We start from the raw sequence: 14560 nt of genomic DNA, 5'->3' as shown, positions 1-14560 counted from the left end.
CCTGCCGGCTGATGATATATTTATTACATCAAGAAAACACGAATACAACACACTGCACTTGGATTAATACATGTTTTAGGTTTATTTAATAATATTACCAGTTCCATATCATCTTAATTAAAAAAATAAGACAATAAATTATTTTATTTGTAAAACTTGACTGCATTCTTGTCAATTTCTAAATGTTTACTTTTTGATTTATGAATTATAACAGACTGATGAAAAAAAACAACATTATTTTGCTGTTACTTTTTTTAAATTGGTTTTATTATTATTTAACAATTTCTTGCTTTTTGTTAGTTTTTATTAGTTGTAATTTTTATATGAATATTTAACTTTTAAAATAAAGGTTTTACAACAACATCACCATCCTCTGTTATATGTGGGCCTCATGCTCATCTATTGTACAGTATATGATATTGGTGGAGGGTCGGGGGCCTGGCCCACATAAGTATTTTTTCAGGGGGCCCCGAATCCTCTTGCTACGGCATATGTTCAAACTTCTTTGCAACTTTTTTCAAAAATGCTGGTGGGGAAAAGGTTAAATGGTATTCATTATCATCAGATGTAATTTTGTTAATATGTGTTATAAAATATTCTAAGTATAAATATTACATTGTTTTTATTTACTGCAGACATGGCATCACAACCCATTGAAGTGGCAGCTCTAGGAAGACCTCTGTATCCTGGTATGCTGTATGACTGCCACAGGGATACCTTCATTCCAGGTGCTTACCAACCTAAAATAAATACATAAGTTTATTTTCCCCTCTTCATCAAATCTTGCCTCACTAATTACCAGGGATGCTTTGATCACGATACTGAGCTCATGTGCTCGTGCTCGTACTCATAAAAACAACCGATACCAGGCAGCGTGTAAACAGTGTTTGTGTTGTGGTGGCAAACAAAATTCTATCACTGAATAAGAGACAAACATTTCCAGTAGTCTTTGAGGTTTTTTTTCTTGTAAGAAAAGCTCAGCAGTCATTCAGTCACACAGAGTGCCTGCAGAGTTTGACAATGAGAGGAGGCCATCCTTCCTTCTTTATAGTCCTGGCTCCCCCAAACAATTTTCTCGAGGATAAATGAAGATATCTCTCAGCCATAACTAACACATTGTTTAGATTTGTCCATCATATTATACCCTTGAATAGAGGCCCTCTGTCTTAGTCATACTTAGTCACACATCAACTTTTTGTCAGGTCACGTATACAAGGTCAGACATGCATACATAAGGGTTAATAACAGTTCTTTACTCTAATAATGTGGCAGAATTATGGGAGTCCACATTCAATCCTCGTGCATTTTGTTACCTTATTCTAATTACTATCATGTTTCTAAGATTCTATGAATATAAGAAAATGCAAACATATAGAACATATAAAATTTCTTCCACAGTGGGGATGGGGGTAAAAAAAGAAGGCTGTCTATGAACTAAATGTATCTTATTAGGCAAGGCAAGTTTATTTATATAGCACATTTCATACACAATGGCAATTCAAAGTGCTTTACATAGAAGAAATTAAAATAATAAAAAGAAATAAGAATAATTAAAACAGTTTAGAAAAATAAAATAAAATACAGTACAGTACAAACAGTCGGACGAACAGTGGCACAGTGCTCATTCAGTAAATGCACAGCTAAACAGAAGTGTTTTGAGTCTGGATTTGAATGTGTCTACTGTAGGAGCACATCTGATCTCCTCTGGAAGCTGTTCCAGCATAATAGCTAAAAGCAGACTCGCCATGCTTAGAGTGAACCCTTGGTATTTCTAGCTGATATGATCCTAGTGATCTGAGTGATCTGTTGGGTTTATATTCAGTGAGCATATCTGCAATATATTGAGGTCCTAGGCCATTGAATGATTTATATACCAGTAATAATACTTTAAAATCAATCCTAAATCTAACTGGGAGCCAGTGTAAAGACCTGAGGACTGGTGTGATATGTTCATGTTTTCTGGTTCTGCTCAGAATCCTGGCGGCAGCGTTCTGTATGAGCTGCAACTGTCTTATGGTCTTTTTGGGAAGGCCAGTGAGGAGTCCATTACAATAATCCACCCTGCTGGTGATGAAAGCATGCACAAGTTTCTCTAAGTCTTGTCTGGAAACAAAGCATCTAATTCTTGCAATATTTTTCAGATGATAGTATGCTGATTTAGTTATTGCTTTGACATGACTACTGAAACTAAGGTCCGACTCTAGTGTCACACCAAGACTTGATTTTTAGTTGATTGACCCCTAGAGTGAAGGCATGCATTCACCTTGAGAACTTAATCTTTGTTTCCAAATGCAATGACTTCAGTTTTGTCTTTATTTAACTGAAGAAAGTTTTGACACATCCAACTTTTGACTTCATCAATGCATTGGCACAGGGAGTCAATGGGGCTGTAGTCGTTAGGCGATAGGGCTAAGTAGATCTGTGTGTCGTCTGCATAGCTGTGGTAAGAGATTTGGTTCTTTCTCATTATTTGGCTCATTGGGAGCATATACAGGTTGAACAGGAGTGGTGCAAGAATTGAGCCTTGAGGGACTCCGCATGTCATGGATATCCACTCAGACTTATGGTCTCCTATACTCACATAATAACCTCTCCCATCTAAGTATGACCTGAACCATTTTAGGACTATCCCAGAAAGCCCCACCCAGTTTTCCAGCCTGTCAAGAAGTATGTTATGATCGACAGTGTCAAATGCAGCACTGAGGTCGAGTAGTACCAGCACCGATAATTTGCCTGAATCAGTATTTAAGCGAATATCGTTTATTATCTTTATGAGCGCTGTCTCTGTGCTGTGGTGCGGTCGGAAACCAGATTGAAAATTGTGAAAGTATCCATTCGAGCTTAAGAATTTCTTCAGCTGATTGAAGACAACTTTTTCAATGATCTTGCCTATGAAAGGAAGATTTGAGATCGGTCTATAGTTGCTTAATATGGTCTTATCCAGATTGCTCTTTTTCAGGAGGGGCTTGACAACTGCAGTTTTCAGGGAGTTTGGAAAACTCCCAGAGAGAAGTGAGGCATTTACCACTTCTAGAAGATCTGCTTCTAAACTGTTTAACACACTTTTGAAAAATGATGTGGGAAGTGTGTCAAGAGCGCAGGTTGATGTTTTAAGGTGCTGTACAGTTTCTTCCAAAATTTTGCCATCAATTTCTTTGAAATCAGACATAGTAACTACTTTCTCAGGTGGTCTGATCTGTCTGACCCCAGGGCAACTCAAGGATGTGCTGATCACCTTTCTGATATTATTGATTTTCTCAGAGAAGAAAGTGGAATATTAGTTTAATATTAGTGGAATATTAAACAAAATATATAGTAACGCCTATATAGCTGTGGATTGAGCGCTCAGCGGTGCGAGCTGGTCAAACGCATCACTTTAAACAGACGTCAGTGGAAACTTTGTAGTTCAGTCGGATGTCAATGGCAAAGAAAATAAAACGAGGCATGTAGCTTATTATTAACGTTAATTGACGAAAGAGAGTGCACTTCTGTTGAATGCTCTTAATTGCTGATCGTTCACTAGCACGTGTTATTTGGATTAAAACTAAATCGTATATGTAAGTAAAACAAGAACTGTTACCTGATTTATGTATAACGAGTGGTTCCCTATGTAACATCCTGACTGTATGTCCCAAAAGGGACACCGTAGCCCTCGGGCAAGATCTCTATACTCTCGCGAGATTGTGCGGAAGCACAGGGCAAAAAGAAATAAAGACATGCAGTTCAGAATGTCCGGTGTGCGTTCCAGTTATTATATACTGTATAAGTAGCTTTAGCCAGTGAGCAAACAAGCAAACATTACATGGTGTCAGAGTAGAGGCTCTAGTACGACAGAAATATGGATAGTTTCGGCGTCCCAGCACCCAAGATGGATTGGGAGTCAGCTAACTTACCAGAAGCGTGGTGATGTTTCAAGCAGCACGTGGAGCTAATATTCTCCGGACCCCTACAGGAGAAACGCGAACAGGACAAATGCAGCTACCTCCTCTTATGGATCGGGGAGAAAGGACGCAACGGTTTCAACACAATTTTTTTTTTTTTTTTTGTTTACCTTTATTTTTACAGGCAAGTCATTAAGAACAAGTTCTTATTTACAATGGCGGCCTGACAAGTGGAATAACCACTTAGGGAAAGGGAAAGAGGGCTAAAATAAATACATTAAATACATACAATATACAGTTTAAAACACAACACAGTAGACAACAGACACTTATAACCAGCTAAGTGTACAGGTACATAGAAGTGATAGTGAGTGATAAAAAAATAAAAACTATGTAGAGAAGCAACTGCATATATCCGTGAACAAGGATGATATAATAGTTTTGAAGGATGCAACTGAAATTAATGTCTCCAGTTTGAGAATATTTTGCAGAGCGTTCCAATCGCGGGCGGCAGCAGATTGAAAAGATGCAAAACCAAAGGCAGAGTTGGTTTTGGGAACGCTTAATTGAAGATGAAGTGAGGACCGGGTATTATATGTGACAGGCTTTAGCTGTAGCAGGTGATCTAAATAAGGAGGTGAACAACCGAGAAGGGTCTTGTAAATGAAGGTGAACCAATTAATTTTTCGGCGATTGTGAAGGGAGGGACAGTTAACCGAAGAATATAGTGCGCAGTGGTGTGTATTGAAAGGAGCATTTGTAGCAAACCTGATAGCGGAATGGTAAAGAGTGTCAAGTTTTGAAAGAGTGGACTTGCAAGCAACCCTATATATAGTGTCTCCATAGTCTAACATGGGTAGAATGGTCATTTGAATAAGAGTAAGTTTGGCAGAAGTAGTGAAAGAAGAGCGGTTTCTGTAAAGGAAACCAAGCTTGGCCTTGACCTTAGATTGCAGCTTTGATATGTGGATGGAGAAAGAAAGTGAAGTTTCCAACCAGATGCCCAAGTACTTATATGCAGTGACTTGTTCTAGAATAGTCCCATTGCAGGTGGTGATGTTAAGGGCAGGAGGTGGCGTAGTACCCTTACGGTAAAACCACATGAATTTTGTTTTGGAGGTATTGAGAGTGAGTTTGAGTTGTGTAAAGGACTGCTGTAGTTGGAAAAAGCTATCTTGCAGGATAGCCTGAACAGCATCTGGGGAGGAACCTGTGGCATAAAGGATTGTATCATCAGCATATAAGTGAATGAGGGAATTACCAACTCCCTGGGGAATGTTATTAATATAAATTGAGAAAAGTGTAGGACCAAGGATGGAGCCTTGGGGGACACCCCTGGTGACCGGGAGGGAGTGGGAGAAAAGGTTTTCAAATTTTACATGTTGAACCCGGTGAGAGAGATAATTTGAAAACCAAACCAGTGAGTGATCAGTGACACCAATGCTGCTAAGTCTGTGGATGAGTGTGTTGTGGTCCACGGAGTCAAAAGCCTTTGCAAGATCAATAAATATAGCAGCGCAATGTTGTTTGGTATCTAACGCGGATGTAATGTCATTAAGCACTTTAGTGGTAGCTGTAACACAACCATACCCTGATCGGAAGCCAGACTGTGCCCCAGAGATGATACCGTTCACATTAAGATGACTGATTAGTTGTTTATTGACAAGTTTTTCCAGAATTTTAGACACAGAATTTATGAAGTGGTGATTGAAAGCTTCAGCCATGGAATTTTTATTAGTAACAATTATGTCATCCATTTTTATGGACAATGGTATGGTCCGGGGTTTGTTTTCAAGTTTTTTTACCGTATTCCAAAATGCTCTTGGATTCGCACCACAGAGTGTGAACTGCTCTTTAAAGAAGCCAGCTTTAGCCTCCCTCACCGCTTGTGTGGCCTTGTTCCTGATTTGATGAAATAAAAGATTGTCTTTGGCAGAATGTGACTTGCGTGCTTTGCGCCAGGCTGTATTTTTTTGCTGAAGCAGAATGGCTAGATCACGATTAATCCATGGGCTGTTGCGGTTTTTTATGCATATCTTTTTGTTTGGGGCATGTTTGTTGATCACAGCAATAAGAAGATCTTTAAACAACAACCATGCATCATTCACAGTGGGAATCAGATTGACTCTATACCAGCTTACATGGGCCAGATCACGTAAGAAAGCTTGAGCATCAAAATGTTTCAAACTACGTTTAGTAGTGATTACAACAGGCTGTTTAACAGAAAGGTGTTTTCTAACACAGGCAATGAAACAGTGGTCGCTGAGGTCATTGCAAAAAACACCCGATAGGTACAGATGGTACCCAACCAGAATGCCTATTACCGCCGCGCCAGCCGCCGCGGCGAAATCACCGCGGCGAAAATAAACCAGCCGCATTTCAAAGTCGTTCCCGAAATGACCGCCAGGTGGCGCAAAGGGACATTGTGCAAAACAGCAGCAATAGCCGTATTTTAAAATGTAAGTGGGTTAAATATAAAACCCTAAGCCTGATAGGCATATTTTTCATATATATAAATAGGCCTATTAGGCTACAACAGAATAGAACCAAAGATAGAATCAATTTTAGAACTGAAAAAATAGAATCAAAAGTTAAAAATAGAGACGATATTAGGAGCAATGACGCTGAATATTTTTACTATTCTATTGAGGAATTAGATAAATGAAGAGCTCTCGTGAGCGATACAATTGCATAGTAATTTATAGTGATTTCAAAAGCAGTCCTTAAAAAAAAATACATGGAGTAGTGTGGTATAATTTTTCAGAGATTACGCGGAACGGGTTTTAGTTAAGATCCTGGTTTCAATGCCCTTAATGTATAGGCTAGGCTACTGCTTTAAAAAAATGTCACAACGCGTTTCGAGATTGTTTTGAATTAAACATTGAAGTTTAAAATGTAGTGTTTTGGCACACCAGGCCGAGTGGCGTTACGCATCGTTCAAAAATCAAGTTTTATTCTGACATGTTGAATTGGCGTTAGAATTTTTTTTTAGATTTATTAGATTTAGATTTTAGATTTCGTTAGATTTATTTTTCTCATAACAGCTAAAATAACTTAATATATGCCTTGTCTTAATATGACCTAGCCTACTTAATATAGGCAATAGGCATATACTAGCCTATATAATAGCCTAAATTAGCAAAACTTGGCCACTAAATATTTAATTTTCAATTATTTTAATTATCACAATTAAAGTTTTAATTTTATTAAATTGAACAAGCGCAACAATTAGCATTTAATCAAATATTCTAAAAGATGTATTATTAATAATAATGTTATTTCAACATAATATTTCGTTTTTTCGACATAATATGTGTGCGTGCAACAAGCAAGATGTGTATTTGTAAATCCGGTGATGCGTGCATTGATTTTTATCAATAAACTAGTGTTTTCTGACAGTGTCGACTGCAACGATGAAGTTGACGATCGCCATATTTGTAGTGAACGCACCTAGAGAGAAATGCACATAAAGACATAATCAGAGAGTAGCCTTTTTCTTTTCGTTTTGAATTATTTCGTTTGAAGACATTTCAAGCTTTGTGTATTTGATGTATTTATCATGTCTGTGTGAGGCATACACTGAGTTTCGTTTAGTTAGGAGGATGAGATGCGCTCCAGCTGACGTGCAACGCAAGTGACCGCGCGGCGCCTCCATGATTAGTGTCTGTTATATTTGCTTCTCTTACTTATTAAATACAGGCAATTGGTTGATGAAAAATTTATTCAAATTAAGATACAATTTATAGAAAACGAAATTCACTTTAAATAAAGGTTTTCTACTAAACAAAATTTAATGAAGTGGTCAAAATCATGTCTGACCCACTCCATATCCATCTCTCGATATAATGCATCCTATCTTACTCGTGCTGTTCACTTTTCATATTCAACATAGATGGAAAAAAATAACATTATAATATTTTAACAAATATGATACTAAATGAGATTATTTAATGGCTACAACAGTATAGTAGGCCTATAGACTCTATTTGTACAAATTGCTGCACATTAATTTAATTAAATAAAACCTTGTAACGAATTCACACTGTATGGTAGACTGTGTACAGTTGAGACACCTTAAATAACTTGCGTTCGCAGCAAGCACAAGTTGTGATTTTTTTGTGTCAGCTGGGAAGGAAATATATACCAGACCTCTTGGAACTTTAATTGAATACATAGCGTTGGTGAAGCATACTGAAATTACATCCCTACAAATTTATTAGGCCCTACTGAAAATAAATGTATCGAATTTAAGCAAAGTAGCCTAAATATTAAGACTGTAAGCCCTTTGCTTTTTACTTAGCCTATAAAGGACTCTTGTAGCCGAATTTGTGTTAATTTAATTTGTAGAGGATTTTTTTTAACTCAAACATTAACACTGAAATAAATTAAACTAAACGATTGTAATTTTTTTGGCACACGACGACGAGTGGCGCTATGCATTGTTCCAAAGCCAGGTTTTTTTCTGGCATGTTGAATTAGTGTTCGACAAACGCGGCGGCGCGTTCATTTGAATGAAGACACACTGGAACGTTAGGCCATGTCGCAACGAGTGAATCGTGGCCGAGTGGTTGAACTTACGTTACGATCATTTAGATGACACGGTTTCGAATCCCGAACTAACTTGGACTACTGATATTTTTATATTAGCCTATTAATGCATTTTATAGTCTATTGTTGATGCAGAGAGATTTGTCTAGTTCTAAAACATAGTTTTTTGCTTATAGCCTATTTACAAAATAAAATCACCATGCATTTCCATTTTACAATAAGCAACAAATAGCCTATTATACAATGACTTTACTTCTGTAACCTATAATGATTCCATTCGTAATTTCAAAAGCAGTTCTGTTAATATATATATATATATATATATATATATATATATATATATATATATGACTTTTAAACGACAAACAATAAAATCAGAACCAGTATTTGCGTTCATGGTTCCAGTGGCAGTAATGCATCCACGGCTTTTCAAAATGTCACAAAGCGTTTTGAGATTGTTTTGAATGAAATATTGAAGTTTATAATGAAGTGTTTTGGCAAACCACGACGAGTGGCAAACTCTTTGTTTTGTTTTGCAAACTCAGCTAGCCTGTGGGGGGTTTGGAGAAGGCAATAGTTGCTTTATCGTGGGGGTGCAGGACAGAGGTGTTAATGTTCCGTCTTTCATATGGAGAGTGTCGGAGCCAGCCTGATGAGCAGGCAAAGGCAAAATTCTTTTAAGGATTAATCTCAAAATCTCCAAAAGTCCATAGCCTATGTACAGTAGGCCCTATATCTTATTAAATTATATATTGTAGTTTTATTGATTGTATTTAAAGGTTTTCCACATGTCCCTAAAATTGTCCCTAATGTAAAATGGAAATTAATGGTAATTTTATTTTATAAATATAAAATATTTAATATAGGCTATAGGAGAAAAAAAACAATATGGTGTAGCAATATTTTAGAACTATCAAATCTCTCTGCATTAATAATAAAAAAGTAGCCCATGTTTGTTCGGGATTAGAACCTGTGTCATCTGAATTATTGAAACGTAAGTTATAGCCTACCACTCGGCCACGAATTTGTTTTGTTTTAATTTGTTTGAAATGTATTTTTACATATTTTGCTTTCGTTAATGTTAACCAATTCTGTTGTAGCATAATAGGCCTATATTTTTTCCCTAAAAGTTTGTTTTATTCTCTGCTTTGTTTGTTTATATTTTTACATATTCAATCAGTCTCATTTTTGTTCAAATAATGAAAAACGGTTGTTGTTTTTTTACAAGATCTTGCGCCATGTTTTTTTTTTTTTTTTTTTTAAATAAACAGATAGGAAACTTACCTTTTAAAATGCCGCAGTTGCTGCTGTTTTGCCCTGTCACTTGCGGCACCCGGTATAGCCTAGTCATTTCGCGAACGACTTTGAAATTCGACTGGTTTATTTTTGCTGCGGCAGTAATAGGCATTGTGGTTGATTATTTATTAAAGAATTCAATTGATACAACATGTAAGCCTATTTAATTCTGAATATAACAAAGAATGCTTAAACCGACTAACATCGGTTAGTAACTGCAAGTCCTGAAAATGTTTTAATTTTACGGTAAATTATTTTAATTTATTTCACTGTTATGTTTCAGTTAATAAATCTACAAACACATTAAAATAACACAAAGTAAATGACAAGTAACCTATTGACATAACCTTTCTAAATTATAGAAAAACTGGGCACACAATGTTACCGTGTGTCTACTTTGTTTAAATTTAATGAATTTGAATTCGTTTAACCACAATATTTATCTTGAATTTATCTGTGACCTCAGCTCAGATTACTGCCGCGGCAGATTACGTCATAAAGAGAATAAACTGACACTTTTCAAAGTCTGTGATTACAGCGCCACTCAGCGGTAAAAGGCAGCAAATACACATCCCAATTTTGCCGCCGCGGGAACGGCGGCGGTAAAAGTCTCATTCTGGTTGGGCACCATCTGTACATGAGTGGTGCGTTTGTAAACACAACATCTATCAATGTGGCCTTGTCACAACTTTTTGGGTTGTATCTGGTAGGTAGATTTATGATTTGATGAAGGTTTAGGCAGTCAAATTGTTGTACAACTTTCTCAGGGGGCTTAAGCATGTCCCAGTTTAGGTCACCAAGTATGATCAACTCAGACCTGGTGAAAGGCGCAAGAGCATTGCTTAAGGCCTCTAGGGTACATGCTGGTGCAGATGGAGGGCGATAGCAGCCAGCCACAGATAAAGAAAAGCTGTTTGATAGTTTCATGTTAAGAACAAGAAGATCATACTGTTTGGGTACATGGTACAGTACATGGACACTAACAGATGAAGACGCGAAGAAACTGCAAACATACTACGATAAGCACACCACATATCTCACACCAAAGCGTAACCCGATATATGCAAGATATCGTTTCCATGAGAAAACGCAAGGAGATGGGGAAACTTTCGAACACTTCGTCACGGAACTGAAGGTGCTAGGTAAGGACTGTGGATACCCCAACAGCGACGAGATGGTGCGAGACCCCATTGTTTTCGCTACAAACTCACCGCGAGTGCGGGAGAAGTTGCTCAGCCACGGTGCGGAGCTAACGCTAGACCAAGCCATTGACATCGCGCGCTCCCATGAGCTAGCACAAGTCCAGCTCAAAGAGATAGTGGGAGGCAGAGACCTCAACAACGACGCTGTACACGCCATAGGCCGAAGACCGGAACACAGACGAACGCGCCCGACCTACAAAGCCAGGCCGAGAGAGCCCGCCACAGCACATAGAGAATGTGACCGATGCGATGGCCTGCACACCACCAAAGACGACGCCTGTCCAGCCAAAGGCAAGCAATGCATGAAATGCAAAAAACTCAATCACTTTGCAAAAGTCTGCAAGTCAAAACGGCACACAAACATTCACACAGGAAAAGTGATTCACACTATGGACGAAGACACTGAAGATGAGCAGGTAGAACTTTTTATTGATGGACTTACAACTGAAAACACAGGAAAATGTAATGAACAAGCTTATGCTGAAATTGAAATCGGAACTCAGAAAGTTAAATTCAAAATTGACAGGCGCACAGACCAATGTAATTCCCGTACACATACATTTGAAAAACTGTTTAGAGATGCTGCCATAAAACCAGCCACTCAAAAGATCTCTGGCTATGGTGGTGAGTTCCTGAAAGTGAAGGGCACCTGTCATCTAAAGTGCAAGTACAAAAACACTGCCATTGTGCTTGAATTCTACATAGTAGACACCAAAGCACCTCCCATCCTAGGGACGAGAGCTAGTCTAGACCTTAAGTAAATCAAGCTGATACTGGCTGTGGCCGAGGAAGAAGTGAAATCATGCACAGACACAGACAGGCTCCTTAAAGAATACACAGACGTCTTCCAGGGCATAGAAGAGTTTCCAGGGGAGTGCAACCTCCATGTCACCACACCAGTAGTATACCCACCACGAAGAGTACCGATCGCTCTGCGAGACAGACTGAAAAAAGAGCTCGACAAGATGGAAGAGAGCAACGTAATTTGCAAAGTGACAGAGCCCACAGAATGGGTTAACGCCCTCGTAGTCGTCGAAAAACCCTGGCAAGCTGAGAGTCTGCCTGGACCCCAGAGACCTCAACAAGACAATACAAAGGCCCCACTACCCCTTACCGACTTTAGAAGATGTCACCACTAAGCTTGCCGGAGCGAAGTACTTCAGCGTCCTCGACGCCAGATCAGGCTATTGGGCCATAAAACTGAGTACAGAGTCGTCCCTGCTAACCACATTTAACACCCCCTTCGGCAGATACAGGTTCGTAAGGCTGCCGTTCGGAATCAATTCAGCTCAAGACGAATTCCAAAGGCGCGTCGATGAGACATATGAAGGCCTCACAGGTGTAGCCACCATTGTCAACGAAATACTCGTTTTCGGCAAGACAAAGCTTGAACACGACAACAACACACCTATTCGTTTCCATCAGGAGGATGGCGCCTGGAGACCTGCAACGGTAACACAACAACAACAATTTTATTTGTATAGCACATTTAAAAACAACTGGTGTTGACCAAAGTGCTTAACAAGGCCAATAGGGGTAGACAGTAAGCACAAAAACACAACACAACATGCCCACACACACAGGAGCTACCACATCCAGACAGAAGATGGACAGACTCTACCACTGGCACCTCCGCGAAAGCAGTAATGCTCAAGACACCAAAGACACACAACATGCAGACACACACACACCAACAACACACAGCCACCACACTCTGAACCTGAGGACCACCCGCAACCAACAAACCAACAACAGCCCAACTACACAACAAGGTCTGGCTGGATCTCCAGGCCAAGACAAGTTATCGATTTATAATGTAAAGGGTGCAGGCGGATCACTGCCCTATAAAAAAAAAACTACAATTTTTTTAGTTAAACTGTTGTTTATGACCACCTGCCTCTTGTAAAAAAAATAAAAAATAAAAAAAAAAAAACAAGAAAAAATGTTTACTTACTGTTACTTACCTGTTACTTCGGAAACACTGTGAAATCAGTTTGACTGCCTGTCTTGTCTTTTCACAACTAGTTCACTTATAAGTTACTTGAATCCTACAAGAAATGAAAACCTTGCTTTCTAACTTGAACACCGTTGACTTGTTTGCACCCACGTCTTATGTCATTTAACCGCTGCCTGTACCTGTTTACATTACAGCAATGACACTAATGACCACAGACTGTATTGTTCAGACTGCTTATATGTGCCTTAAGCACAAGTGTTCTGTTCATGGAATTAATGTTGTGTGTTCAGGTAATGCCTTTTTTTTTTTTCTTAAGAGGAGAGATGTAACATCCTGACTGTATGTCCCAAAAGGGACACCGTAGCCCTCGGGCAAGATCTCTGTACTCTCGCGAGATTGTGCGGAAGCACAGGGCAAAAAGAAATAAAGACATGCAGTTCAGAATGTCCGGTGTGCGTTCCAGTTATTATATATAAGTAGCTTTAGCCAGTGAGCAAACAAACAAACATTACACCCTACATTATTACAGGACGTTTGCCGGTCAAGAAGTTCCATGAACGCAAACATTCGAAGCGCGCGCTCCGCAAACCAACGTCTTGATAGACAGCGCGCGAATACTGAATTGAATTGTCTTTCACGTCTTGTATGGACAAATTCACACAAGTTTATGTAAAAACGCCTGTCTTGGCGAGTATCCCAGTAACCAAAGTTGGTTATATCTCAAGTGAACATAGCCAGTATATTCAAATGGGGTCTGTGTGTTCGGTCTTAAAGGGATAGCAGTCTAATAAACCTGCTGCTGTGTTTTAATGTTAAGCAGACAATGGACAAATACATTACTCACTGCTCTCGACTAAATAGGCTACCTTTTCAACTTTATTAAAAGATCCATCTATATTTAATTTATATAGTAAAGAATATGCAATGTTTTTTCACATTTGATTACTTTAATCAAATTTCTACACCTGTTAGATCTACCTGAAAATATCTAAACACTGTTTATTTCATTGGTAGCCTTTCTTTGTTCTATTGTATTTATTTGTGCTATAAATGTGTAATTTGATTATTTAATTATGTGATTATGTGATTATTTATTACTTGTCTTTAATAATGTTTAAAATTCACATTAATTAGGCTGGTAGTTTTTGTAGTATAAAAATTTGAATACAGAATTGATATTTCACTGGTGTCCAAACATTTGTACCACTGACCCGATCCTCAGCACTGAGCCCTGCTGGAGCTGCTCTAAATATGTGCTGTGCTAAAGTGAAAGATAAGTATATGATAGAGCAATATGATAGAGCAATAGAATGAACATTGAAAATAATAGAAGCTCATACAATGCATTTTAGCAGGCTTAATTAAGCATAAAAATAACTGAAGGAAATATATATGTGATGAAAAAATTAAGCCAATTAATATTATTTATATTCTTTTGGTTTATCTTCTAATACATTTCAAAATGAGAAATGCAGTGAAATACAGGTATCGGTTATACGGTATTGGTATCGGCGAGTACCATAAATGGGAGTATCGGTATCGGACTCGTTCTGGAAAAAGTGGTATCGATGCATCCCTACTAATTACCAATCCTTGTGTAACAACACTATAAAACCTGCAACCACTGCATGGTTTGGCACCTCAATACTTGACCGAGCTTTTAACTCCATATACTC

At 38.3% G+C, this 14560-nt stretch overlaps 1 pseudogene across 1 annotated transcript in view; it reads left to right on the top strand.

The window, feature by feature from the left end:
• Nucleotides 1–637: 637 nt before the first annotated feature.
• LOC307161984 (stonustoxin subunit beta-like) overlaps nt 638–14560 on the top strand; it is a 34145-nt pseudogene continuing 20222 nt past the window's right edge. The window contains exon 1 of the transcript XR_013824038.1: nt 638–728. The product of XR_013824038.1 is annotated as a stonustoxin subunit beta-like (transcript). The remainder of the gene's footprint in view (nt 729–14560) is intronic.

Source organism: Squalius cephalus (genome assembly GCF_949319135.1).
Source record: "Squalius cephalus genome assembly, chromosome: 1".
NCBI lineage: Eukaryota > Metazoa > Chordata > Actinopteri > Cypriniformes > Leuciscidae > Squalius > Squalius cephalus.
The sequence above is the reverse complement of the archived record's forward strand: the minus strand, read 5'-3'. Positions and strand labels throughout refer to the sequence as shown.